The sequence below is a fragment of the Neopelma chrysocephalum genome, unplaced genomic scaffold, assembly GCF_003984885.1.
Source record: "Neopelma chrysocephalum unplaced genomic scaffold, ASM398488v2 Primary Assembly neopelma1_43, whole genome shotgun sequence".
Taxonomy (NCBI): Eukaryota; Metazoa; Chordata; class Aves; order Passeriformes; family Pipridae; genus Neopelma; species Neopelma chrysocephalum.
In genome coordinates this window covers 8,643,916-8,657,430 of record NW_020897702.1, presented here as the reverse complement: position 1 = coordinate 8,657,430, position 13,515 = coordinate 8,643,916, and positions in this window count along the sequence as shown.

The window sequence follows — 13,515 nt, the reverse complement described above, 5'->3', positions numbered from 1 at the left end:
TCACATACTATACCAGCAGCAGCGGGGGCCCAGGAGGCTCATGCCAGGGTTGTAAAGGTCTTTCAGGGGACATTGTCCATGGACCAGGCACTGAACTGGAAGGGCAGACAATATAGAGCAGAGTACAGTCCCAGAGCAAACATGTTGTCACTTGGCACAATCAAGTGTTGTGGTTTTTGAGCTGACTGAGACCTATGTATGAGTTACAGCATATGGCACACCACAGGCTGTGGCTACATGGTCAGGGACAGTCTTTGGGATAGCAGGGATGGACAGCCCACTGTATTCTTCTAGTCAGGCTTTGTGCTAAAAGTACTGCAGAAGAGAGTAAAAGGACTCCTTGTATGCAGAAACAGATGCTTTTTGGATGGTAGCACACTGTCCAATTTTTTAAAAGGATCTTATAAATGCTTTTCCTTATGTCAAACAAAGTAACAAAGAGTAACAATGGGTAGGAACAAGAGGCTTACTCACTCCTACAGCAATTGAAAAATTCACATGCTTTGCAATAGAGTAATACATGCCCTTGATGACATGGTTATTTTTCTCCTATCATTTACTTTGGGGAGGATGGCTTATATGCATCCTCTGCATTATTATATATTATATTATATTATATAATTACTTCTCCATGATTTTTGAGTGTCATTTATGCTGAGTTGGAGAAGAGTAGGAGAAGAAATGGCAGAAACTCATTAAATACAGTGTTCCAGATAATCAACAGTGCTTAAGTAGTCCCAGTAGCCACATATCTGAGGATCTCACAGTCTTTTCTCAATGTATACTTCATCTCAGAGCATTTCTGTAATATTTTCTAAACTCACATAACAGAGAAATAATTAAAATACAGATAGTGAGTCTCATTTGCTTATCCATTACAGCACATCTGTACAAGGAAATAAAACAGTTCAGGAACTGACCAACTGGTTCAGCACAGTCTATATCCATGCAGATATGCTCCTCCATCCATGTACTAAAACAGAGTTGCCTCATCCAAACTGCCTGCAGGGAGCAGAATTATAGAATCGTAGAGTCATTTAGGTTGGAAAAGACCATTAAGACCATCAAGTCAGACTGTTAACTAAGCACTGCCAAGTACACCACTAAACCATGTCCCTAGTAGTCCTAGACTGTGCTAAATCAGAGTTTGTCTGACACATCAACAGCTAGCCCACATCAAAACAATGTGGGAAGTGTTCTATGAACTTGGCACAAATTGAGGTGATGGTTGGACAGTCACTCTGAGCACTCTGAGCTGCCATTTGGGAGCACCTGCTTCCTAGCCAGGGCTGTGGATGAAGCCAGGTAGCAGCAACTCTGCAGTGACTGCTTGGAGTTGTCAGTTGCAGATAGCAATGCCACGAAAAGTGACAGCAGTTGAGGACACTTTATCAAAAAGTGACACACATCAGAGCTCCTGTGATCAACACCATCTGATAGGTTATAGCAACAGTTTTCTGCAAAGAGTGCATGTGCAGAATTAACAGAAACACATCCTTGGCTGGTTCACAAGTTACTGCAATAAGCCTGTGACAACTTTGTATTAGTTTAGTGCAAAACCCATCAGCAGTTGCATTAGAAGTGAACAGAGCTCTTCCTGTAGCCACTAGTATGTATCCTCTGTGATCATTTTCCCCTTACATAATACATATATATATTAATACCATCATTCAATGTTTTCTCTGGACAGAAAACAGATCAGCACTTCCTAAAGCCTGGCACAAAATCGCTGAGCAGAGGCAAAAAATAACCCTCTATCAAAATCTTTCCTGCTGAAACCATATTTATCAAATATGAAGAAAAATCTGGCAAGGTAAACCAATTTTTCAAGATATCTTCTAAGTACTGCACTTCTTGAGAATCGAAAGTAAAAAATAGCACAAGCAACAAGTGCAGAACATCAGATGGTATGGGTTAGTAATGCCACCCTCCCTGATACTACATGGATGTCAGGGCCCAGTGAAACAAAAAAAAGACATTTTAAAATATACCTCATTTGATTGCTACTCAATGAATAATATTAGGAGTTCACAGATGAGTATGCAGAAAGTATTTAATTTTATATTTATAGATATATACATATGTGTGTGTATAAAACCTCCCGCAAGCAATAGCTGGAGCTCTTAAAAATACATGAGCACATGTAAGGTATATTTACTTCACCACCAGCTGGAGTTAATGCAGTTTACAACAATGGAATAAAAAAAAAAAAGGTCAAAATTCACAAAAGGCTCAGTTTCCTAGTTTCCTCCACATCCCCCACAACAGAGTAGTGAAGTATGAGTGCCATCGGGTCAGAAACAAACAGTGAGAAGCTGCACCATGAAGCCACTCTTTCAGCTGAACTGAGCACCTTCAAAGTAAAGATTTTGTGACAATATCTGCTCAGTGTAAAATGCTGTTTGATGTGCAAAGATCAGTGGTGTTGCCAACAGCACAGACCTAATTGTCAGAGGTTTTATCAACTTTCTAGCACATATCATGGTATCCCACTGTCAGAAAGCCTGAGCTGGGGGACTACAGGAAAAGAGAGGAGTCATTTGCCACCAATATGTTATTGCTCCTAGATTAATTTTGGTATCTTCATAGGTATTACCTATAAAGCACCAGTAATCACTTAGATTTTTCACCTTTTTATAAATATAAACATAAACAACATAAACATTCTGACTCAGATGGGATACTCAACTAATATGTTCACATAAAATTTCATTTTCAGACGCTACATTTTGCAGTTATAAACTGTACTCGAAAAGTCCATAAACAGCTTTACAGAGTGTCACTTGTGAGCTTCCTTAAACTCTTCCTTGCAGGCTTGTGGAGAAAAACTGTGACGATAAGTTTGAACCCAAACCAGAATCCATTTCAAGACAAGCAAATATGAGTGTGAGACTCACTGAAGAACTTGATTCAGTGAGCAACCTGAAAGCTTTGTAGGTAAACAAAAAAGAAAGAACCTAGCATATTTCTGTGTGATTTTAGGGGAGTTGGAAAAGTAAAGACTAAAATACACCAAAATTAGGGGTGATCCCAAAGACAACAGATTCCCTCTCAGACTCCTTGGAGGCCTAGTAGATAGTTCAGGCACACGCATGAGCAGTCTGACCAGCACTGGCTGTTGGTGGCATGCAACAGAGCAGTGGGGAAACCCTGTGAGTCATTAGAGCTTCCCCAAAGTCATGCCATCAGGTTTCACAGCTCAGATGGGGTACCATGCTGGCACATTGAAGCTGCCAGTGGTACTTAAGCAATCTAGTTTTAAACCTGCTCAGATACCCTACTATTAGCTACAGTGAAGACATGGTCTTAATCTAGTTAGAGATAAATTGGGTATCTTACAAATTTCTGCCCTATATGGATGAGAAGCAATTGAGCAGAAGGCTGCATATTTACTTGTTTTAAACTTTAACCTTCTTCCAGACACATAACTCTTGCTCAGCCCAACAATAAATCACATTAAAGAAGGAAATATTTATCTACTCTTAAATAAAAAGAATGTTAATCCCAGGGTATGACATAATTTAAATCAAATTTAATTAATCCTCAAAATAAGAACTGATATGGGAAGAAATGTTGTGACATCTAAACAAGGACCTGGCATTTTCCTAATACAGAAGATTGTCACCTGTGAAAAATGGCAGATTAATCATACTGATTAAGTGTGATGCAAATATACTTGCAGTAATACTAGAAGATGATCCGAAAATATTTTAACAGAAAACAAGGAAAGAACAGCAAGTTTCATTCAGGCTTGCTGCAAGCTCTATTCAAACAATAGGGTACAAACTTAACCTCATGCAAACCATTACCTCCTGCAACTGTAGCCTTCAGCAACAAACTTGGAGAAGCAGATGAAGAGGCTTTGCTCATGCAGCAATAGGCTTAGAGGCAGTCCTGGTACGTTATGCTAATTTTTTGGCAAGATGCCTATAAATTGTTATAAAGATGGCAAAGCCAAGCCCAAGCTGCAAGATTCCAGTCTTTGGTTAGCAGCGCCCCTTGCAGAAGGAGGTAAGACTAAATTCAAGGCCTCGCTGATGTCAGGTCTCTTAAGTCCCACTGCTGCCTACTAAAAAGCAGCAAATATGAGACCAAGTGATTCCCTTTTGAGTAAGACCTAGAGGAGGCAAAGAGAGTAGCCTTGTGAATTCTTTTTAGTACTCTCTTGATTCCCTCTAACATGGCATTAGATTGTCCCAGGAACACCTAACTCTGTCTCTAACAGCTTATGGCTCTAAGAAGCAGCCTGGGGAGTTGTTTTCAGGATTTGTTTTCTCCCTGGTATGCATTCATTCTTCTGCTCAACAAGCAGGCACAGTTTGGTTCTTTGACAACCAAAAATTACCCAAGTATTCGAAGTGAACATAAACCTCATGCAGAACACTTAGGTGCCAGAACCCTGAACACACTCATGAAGCAGGATTGTCAGAAGGGGTACAATCCACCAATGGAGCTAAAATCAAAGGTGTTGATTGCCATCAAGAAATTCCCTGCCATTCCCAATAAGAGGATCCTACAGTATCACATGAATCTGTAACATCATTTCTCCCATCTATCCCAAGAACAAGGCAGATCTACGGCCCAGACTCTTCCCACCCCCTCACCTCTTGTTGGGTTAGTAATTGTGCTAATTTTGTTTCATTACCAACCTGTGTCTCTCCCTAGGCCTGGATGTTTCTGGAATATGGTAGAACCTCCACCAGTAGCTGCTGACTCTTTCATGTATGATCAATAAACAATTTGTTGAAGTCCATAACCCTTTGAAGCTGAGGATACGCTTGTTAGCCAGAGCATGCTGTGGCATACATCTGAGGTGTATTGCTCTTGGGGCCGCTGGCGCAGTGAGCAGCATGGACTCTTAGCGCTTCCCAGAATAGTACTCCTAAGAAGTGTTCATTTTCATTCGAACAATTGCTGCAAGCTGTGAGGCAGATGAGCCTCCCCCATGCTGTGCATGTTTATGTATAAATGTAAATCTTTCTTACCTTTCATCTATGAAAGCTGAAACTTCACCAAATGTCCTCATTTACTGAAAACCCACAGGCAGGGGGTTTTCAGAAGAGCATCTTTCCATATGGCATCATGTACATTCCTCTAGACCTGTGCAAATCTAATTCTGAATTGTAATAAACAATTGCAGTATTATTTTTACTTGAACCAGGGAGGCTATCAAAGTATATTTTAGTTAATACGTTCTATACACAGTGAAATGTAGGAATACTTTTGGGGACTTCAAGACATTTAGAAGATTAATCATCCAGTTTTAGGGCAGGTCTATTGTGGGGCAAGTATATTTGGGTTAGGAAAGAATTTCTGAGCTGCCTTTTCACCTCTGCCTAAGATGCCACCCTTTCAAATCATGTTTTGCTTAAGTAATTTTGACAAATTGCACACAGAGAAATCATGCCAAAGAAGTATCAAATTCTGCAATAGGACATACTGAAACATCAAATCGGAGACAATTATGCCTCTCTAAGCTGTTAAACTTTTCACATCTCTACTTTTAAATAGATGGTGAGATTTCACTCCACAACAGTGTGCCCAAACAATAACAAATCTTCTGCTAACACAGAATCAACCCTACTTAGTGTCACTCTGCCTTAAGTTCACACTGCCTAATAGTTTGCAGTGCTAAAACAAATTCAGACCAATTGCAGATAGAGCAAACACCAAGTAAAAGCAATAGCAGTAACCTGACATCTGACAAGCAGAAAAGAGAACCAATGTCAGGGCATTTTCCACATCCTACCTTTCAAATGCTAAGCTGGGAGCCATGGTTTCAGTTTGTTTATAACATAGCTTCTCACAGTGCTTCTAGAGAGAAGCTGTCCTTTAACACAGGTCACCTACAACAAGGTCAACTCTAAATTTTGAGAAGCACTGATGACATGCTTAGTAATTGCTATTAGGTATTACTTGGAAGAAGCCAAAATCAGGGATATTGACTATAAAATTGCTCAATATTGATCCAAAGTTGTACAGTTTACAGTATGCATCCTTGTGTTTGTGCCATCTATGTCACAAGACCCAAACAGCCTTCTCTCATCCCACTGTCTCCGGGGAAGAAGCAGATGCAAACGATTTTTCCACCTGGAGAAAATTTTCAAGAACTGAAAAAAAAGATATTTCAGTTCATTTTTTATGATTGGGGATTTTTTCATCATACAGTTTCAGCAGAAAAGTCACTTTCAGATGAGCAAAGAGGAATTTCTATATGTAAATCTTGAAATCTCTCATTTCATATCTTGAAAACCAATGGTTGTTCAGATCACATGCCTCTGACTGTGGCGTCATCTATTTTCTCTTGTTCTAAGTTAGGTTCTGTGGAGGGGACAGAGGTCATTTTTTCATTCCCTGTACAACATCTAGAACATGTCCTCTATCTACTACTACTACTAAGTGTAACAATAATACAAACAATAAAAAATAATTGAATAACTGGAAGAAACAGATTGTTCTTTATGGCAGCAAGTCCTGAACAATGTAAAGCCTTATAAAGCAAAACTGTACCCAAAAGGCCAGGGAGAAACTTAAAAGCAGTTAATACATCACAATGAGTCAGCAGTGCCCTGGCAGCCAGGAGGGCCAATTGTGTCCGGGGGGGCATCAGGCAAAGCATCGCCAGCCGGTCGAGGGAGGGGATTGTCCCGCTCTGCTCTGCACTGGTGCAGCCTCACCTTGAATGTTGTGTGCAGTGTTGGGTACCACAATATAAGAAGGATATTAAGCTCTTAGAGAGTGTCCAAAGGAGGGCAACAAAGATGGTGAAGGGCCTTAAAGGGAAGCCATATGAGGAGCGGCTGAGGTCACTTGGTCTGTTCAGTCTGGAGAAGAGGATGCTGAGCAGAGACCTCATTGTTGTCTACAACTTCCATAGGAGGGAAAGAGGTGAGGCAGGCACTGATCTCTTCTCTGTGGTGATCAGGGACAGGACCTGAGGGAATGGCCTGAAGTTGTAGCAGAGGAGGTTTAGGTTGGATATTAGAAAAAGGTTTTTCACCCAGAGGGTGGTTGGGCGCTGAACAGGCTCCTCAGGAAAGCGGTCACAGCACCAAGTCTGACAGAGTTCAAGAAGTGTTTGGACAGTGCTCTCAGGCACATGGTGTGACTCTTGGAGATGTCCTCTGCAGGGCTAAGAGTTGGACTTGACGATCCTTGTGAGCCCCTTCCAACTCCCCATATTTTGTGATTCTGTGATTCTGTGAATAAACTGATTCTAATTTGCCAATAACTTAATTTTAAAACTATATCAAGTAGCAGTAACCATAGTAGAGAATACTGCAAGAGAGATTTGTTAATGAATAACAATATGAATTCAAAGCACTATAGTGCAAGTGGAAAATCTTACATTTTCTTAGACAATGTCATAAAGCAGAAGGTATCCAATCAAGATGTTGATTCATCTTCAATTTCAGAATCACAAACCCAAAGAATTCTCATTATGTTTTTAACCCATGTGTCAGGCCACATGCCATGGCTGGGACTCACCCAGAGTCTGCATCAAAACAACGGATCAAAAAGCTCACTCTAGTGTGCTCTCACCTGGGGATCTGGAGGTGCAAGGACAGTTCATACTCGAGATCTAATTCAGCTCTGTCTTCACAGAGAAGAGAATATCCTGTCTTTCCTTCAGAAGATTTTGAACCCATAACATCTAAGCAGTAGGAGATAAATATTATGTTTCTAGAGGAACAAACAGGGGCAACAGCACATGAAGTAAATTTTCTATCTTCAGTCTTATTTTCTATATTTAAAACTGTGATGATTTCTCTAAACCAATGATAGTAATGTAAAATTCATAATCCACAATTATATGTGCATTATGGTCATTACTAGTATCATAATGCTATTGAAATCAAGGTATGATCAAAGTAGTATGGATTTACCACAAACACTCTTTGCAGATACTCACGCATTCTCCCACAGCCCTAACATCAGCCTGGTCATTTGTATTTTCTTTTTATTTTCTCTGACCTCAGATAATTCGCTCTACTTGAAGTTCATTCTGTTATTCTCACACAACTGTTCCGAGTTTCTTAGGGAATGATTGACAGATGAACAATTAGAAGATTCAGAAACAATTATCCTCCATCATAAGATGTACTATAGTAATAAGAAATTTTTTTTAGGAACTATTATTTAAGCTATTTATAAAAATAGAACTGAAAAGAGTAATATTTCTGATCACTGAATGACAATGGAGCATATTTTTAGATCAACTTGCTTTTTAGATATATGTAAAAAATCCTCTCAGTATTTCTCCCTCACATGCTAACTTGAAAATTTACTCCACAACTTCAAGAATGAAGGCAATATCTTCTCAAACCTGCAATAGAGATAATAAAAGAACACTTCTGGCATCTTGTTTTCGAAAGTGTCTTTTTTAAAGCATGGTAGAGATGAAGAAACAGCCAGCACTGTTTTGCTGACGTGAGGCTTGCTGAGTTTGATACTCTCCTACCAAGCTTTGTGGCTCGCTGGTATCCAGGCTCTGTTTTACAGTAAGTATAGCCTGAAGCGAGGAATTCAGAGCTGCATGTACTGCTTTTGCTTCAATGGGGATGTAATGGAAGAGAGCTTTTCCTCTGATGAAGTTTCCCACCCACAGTCTTAAAAGATAAGCTGGGGTTCATGCAGAGTATGTTTAATGCCATGCAGTCTCTCTTCCACCACGTGCTTAGTTTCAAGTTCCTTATTATGAGAACTACATGAACCAGCTGAAAGGAGTCAAAAGAGGAACAAAGAGGACGACTTGAAAATAAACAGTGTTTAAAGAAATAGTGACTGGTTTAGCCTTTAGACGACAAGAAGCAACAAGAAAAATAAGGGTGGGTACAACAAAAAGGAAAGGAATAAATCGCACTCCATCCTTGTCCTAAGGATGAGACAGAGCAAAATGGCTTTCAATATAGGTTAGATATTAGGGGTGTTCTTTCCAGCTCAGACAGTTCCGAACACCTATCTGTAGACAACTGAAGGAAGATCCACATCTTGACTTCTTCTAGCAGAAAGTTCAAACCCTACAGTTTTAGCAGATATATACCTGTAGACACATACGATTACAGATTTAATCCCATGATGACTATTTGAAAGCCATTTCCCAGAGAAATTATTCAGTAAATAAGCAGTACAGACCAGTCAGTACTGGAGAATTTTGCCTACAAAGTATATGGTGTCTCCATCAACAGGCATTCTCAAGAAGTAGAACGAACACATTTAGAACTAATTTACATAGAGATGATCTTGCTGTGGAGTATAATGATGGGTCAAATAATGTTTCTTCTCATACTATTTTTATGATTTCTATGATTCTGCTTATAATCATAAAATCATAGAATGGTTTGGGCTGGAAGGGTCCTTAAAGATCATCTAGTTCCAACCCCCCTGCAGTGGGCAGGGACATGTTTCACTAGACAAGTTTGTTCAGAGCTGCATAAACCTGGCTTCAAACACTTTTAGGGCTGGGGCATCCACACCTTCTGTAGGCAACCTGTTGCAGTGTCTCACCAGCCTCTCAGCAGAGGAGATAGAAATGTGGCCAGGAATGGGGGAAATAGGCTCCAAGGGACTCAAAGATTGGAGCAGAGTGAAGATGAGCGTCTAAAGTAATTATTGCCTTGCAACTAAACTACAGACTGGAAACTGGAAACTGTTCCGTTGGTTCAAAAATCAGTAGAGAAATCAAAGTGAAACAAAGTCTAAGAACATGGATGCTCAGTCCCAACTATCATAGCATTTCTATCTCCAATACAATGAATAAATAAATACTGAGATGATTCAATGCTTGCTTGCTTTCAGGACTTTGTTCAAAAAAAGAGGCCAGAAAAAATTGTATAAATAGAAGAAATAAAGAAAGTAGAGTCTCATCTCCAAGGAGATGAGGTATAAAGAACAGCAATCATTAAGAGAAAAGATATTACTACTATCTTATTAATGATATGCAAACCCACTAAAAAAATGGTAGCTTGTTGTTAACAGCTTTTGGGCAAATTGCACAGTGAATTCTTACTGCAACCAATAGCCATTTTGTTCATTTGTGGTAACTGTTGCATTCACTTCCAAGCCAGCATGAAACAGAACTATATACAGAATAACACCACTCCCCCTCCAGGAAAAAAAAAACCCAGCATTGATTTTTCGGTTTTTTTTCATCAGTAGGATCAAACTTCTCCAAAATGAAGGAAATCAAAATGGTATCACTTCACCTTACAAAAGTACTGACTACACACAGTACAGAGCTATAAAACTCATAATAAAAGATACCATCAAGTGAAACAGCAGAATATGACTAAGCGTCATATTGGCTGCAGAAGAACAAAAAAGAGCTTGTTCCTTTGTAATGCTCTGCCAATTTTTGCCAGCTGTGAAGAAAATAAAACATTTGAGTATCTGAAAATTATCACCCAAGTGCTCTTTCATTTGAATTTTTAACATTTAAAATATTTTCAGATAAAGAAAATTTCAGAGTGAAAATTTCATCCTAATCAAGGAATCAAAACCCCAACTAAAGATGGAAACACAAATTATTTTACTTAATGAAGATTCTGTAAAATGTATGAATCCAAAAGTTCTCAATGTTTTAGTGTTTTTGATTCAAAATTTGAAACACTGTAGCACTGTTTTTGTTTGAATTTTCATTGCTTCAAAATACAAATACACAATAGTAAGTACATGGGACGAAGGCATTTTACACTCCCATATCCTTCTCTCTTTATTCCCTAAACCACAGCAATAGTCAAATAGATGAATATATGGGGTAAATAAAGACATGCCTAAAATAGGGGACAAAACTTTTTTTCTTCAGCTACTGTTGGGTTTCGCCCTCTGCCAGTGTTCTCTGCAGCCTAAAGGGGATCATACGTGTGAAGAATCCTTCAGCACTGACCTTCTTCCTCTGGCTGTACAATGTCTGTTTTCCAATAGGCTGTGGCTTGAGGTGACTCCTACCTTCCCGGTCCCCAGAAGCCAACATGGAAGCATCCTGCTAACTGAAAGACTATTTAATATTCCTGTCAGTCATACTTTTTCAAACATCAAATTCATGCTTCCTTGTGTTCTGCAGCAAATAAGATTCCCATGCTAGTTTTCAATCATACCTCTGGATATGTTGACAATGGATAAGTCTCCTTCTTGCTGATGCTCTGGAAATTTTGAGAACAGCAAGCGTGACCCCTGCACGGACCCACTTCAGGGATGCCCCAAGTGATGTCTCCCAGCTGCAGAAAGTAGGTTTGCATCCACTTGATTCACTCTCTGGCAGGCACAGCAAGGGAATTTCTTCACTGTTTTCCCCACCCTCAGCATTATTGACTCCCTTTGTGGCCTTAAAGTGCCTTAGGAGTTTGCTTGGCTTTATCATGATGCAGGAGAAGGTGATAATGGAATCAGGCATCTGTCCATGCTTGACTGTGTCCAAGGATGTGGGAGGAAATCTTTTTTTTTTTTTTTAACTTAAAAAAAAAGTGACTTATCAAAGGCAGATTTCTGCCTCCTGCTTATGCTTTTGATCGCTTCCCAGGCTGTGTCTCCCACAGTGCTGTAAGGTTGCAGAAGCACAGACCCGTACAAGTCAAAGGGTGTCAGAGCCTTCTCAGTCAGCAGGCAAATAAACAACAAAGTAAGAATGCTCACACTGAGACATGTGTCTCCATCCAGCCCAGGATCTCTCCCTGACAGTGGTCAGCTGAAGACATTTTCTGCCAAACATAAGAATTAAACAAATGTATAAAGGCTCCAGCAGGGCTGGAACTTGGGGCTGTCTTAGGGGCTTGCTGAAATAGAGATTTCTACATATTAGCTTTTAACAGCTCTAGATGGATTTTTATTCCATGAACATATCCACTTTCTTTCTGAAAACACGGATAGTTTTAGGGAATTTCTTGTTTTTGTCTCTCTGAAAACTGACATCTGACAATTTTATCTGATGCTGCCCAATTCCTCTATTAAGAAAGTATGGGTACTCTATTCATGGGGTTTGTGCCACTCATGATTTACAGATCCCTCTCATACCCTTTCTTGGTTGTGTCCTATTCAGGCCAAAGAATCTGTCTATTCAGCCACACCTCATGGAAAAGCTGTCCCCTATCCCCGATCATCCATAATTCTCTTTTCTACTTCTACTGTATCTCTTTTGAAATATGAAGACAAAAGCTACTTGGGGTATTAAAAAACTGGAGCACCATAAACAGTGGCATAATGATGCTTTATGTTTCCTATTTTTTTCTTAGTATGTATTTCTTTCAGCCACAGCTGAACGCTGACATTTTCATTACCATTCCAATATCCTTCACTCCACACAAAGTCGATGGTTCTTCATTGTTGGATTTCAGTTTTTATGACCCTGAGAAATCCAACATCATAGTGAAATCTTGCTACTTTGTTCCCCACCTCTTCTTCCTATCACGTACGAATATATTGATCAGCACAGGTACACGGGCAATACATATTCTGTGTTGAAAAATACATTATTAATCTTCAACAAGAAATTACTACAGGAAGAAAATCCTCATTTTCAAAAAGAATAAAATGACTGTACAGTTTGCCAAAATTGTCCTCAAGAGGAAAAAGAGTAGGTCTAAACTCCTGATGGACATTCTCTTTAAAAGCTCAGCAAATAATGTATTCAGCATTGGCAATTATTGAAATAGCTCCTTTTATTCAAGGGTGCCCAAAATGTGTATGGGTCTGCTCTCACAGACGTGCTGATTTAAGGCTATAACAGCAAATATTTGTAGAAAGAAGTAATACCTAATTGGTTAAAAAAAAAATGCTGCCCATTGATCAGATCTGCCAAGTCAATAAATGCCAATTGTTCTTGGTATAAGCTGTTTATCTTAAATTGAAATGTAAAAGTGGGTGGCTTTTTTAAATATACAAGACTTTGCAAAACCAAATCATGCCTAAAGAGTAAGTAACATAATACAATTCACATTAAAATCTTAAATGGGTTCCTGGCAGTGAAGATCAGAGAATTTAGGATTATGTGCATTAGGTAGGTCTGGAATACAGTAACATTTTATGAATTGAGTAATTTTGTCTAGTATATGACTAAAGAGTCTCATATTTATGTTAACATTATGTATAGTTTATGTAGAACATGTCTGAAAAGACTGACAACTGTCATCGAAATAATTTTTATTGCATGTTTGACTTGTGTAATTAAATTAGTTAGCAGTAAAATGCAGTAGAACTCAGTCTGTGTCTGTTGTGCGCTGCCAGAAAAATGAGAAAGGCTTTGGTCTTTGACTATACACAGAGAAAAATGGGACAAAACATTTATTTTGTCCTCCAAAGAACCCAGGAACGACGAGGGATCAGATTTGAAAAGAAAACAGAACGTACAGTGGGACTGGATAAAGAAATGATGATTAATGAGAAGCTTCAGATTACATGTAATCACAGAAAAAATAGGTCTGTAACAGACCTTGATTAGTCACCTAGTCCATCCTCCAATTTCAATGCCAGATCAATAGTACTTACTATTTGTCGAGTACCTACTAAAAGACATCCAGTAAC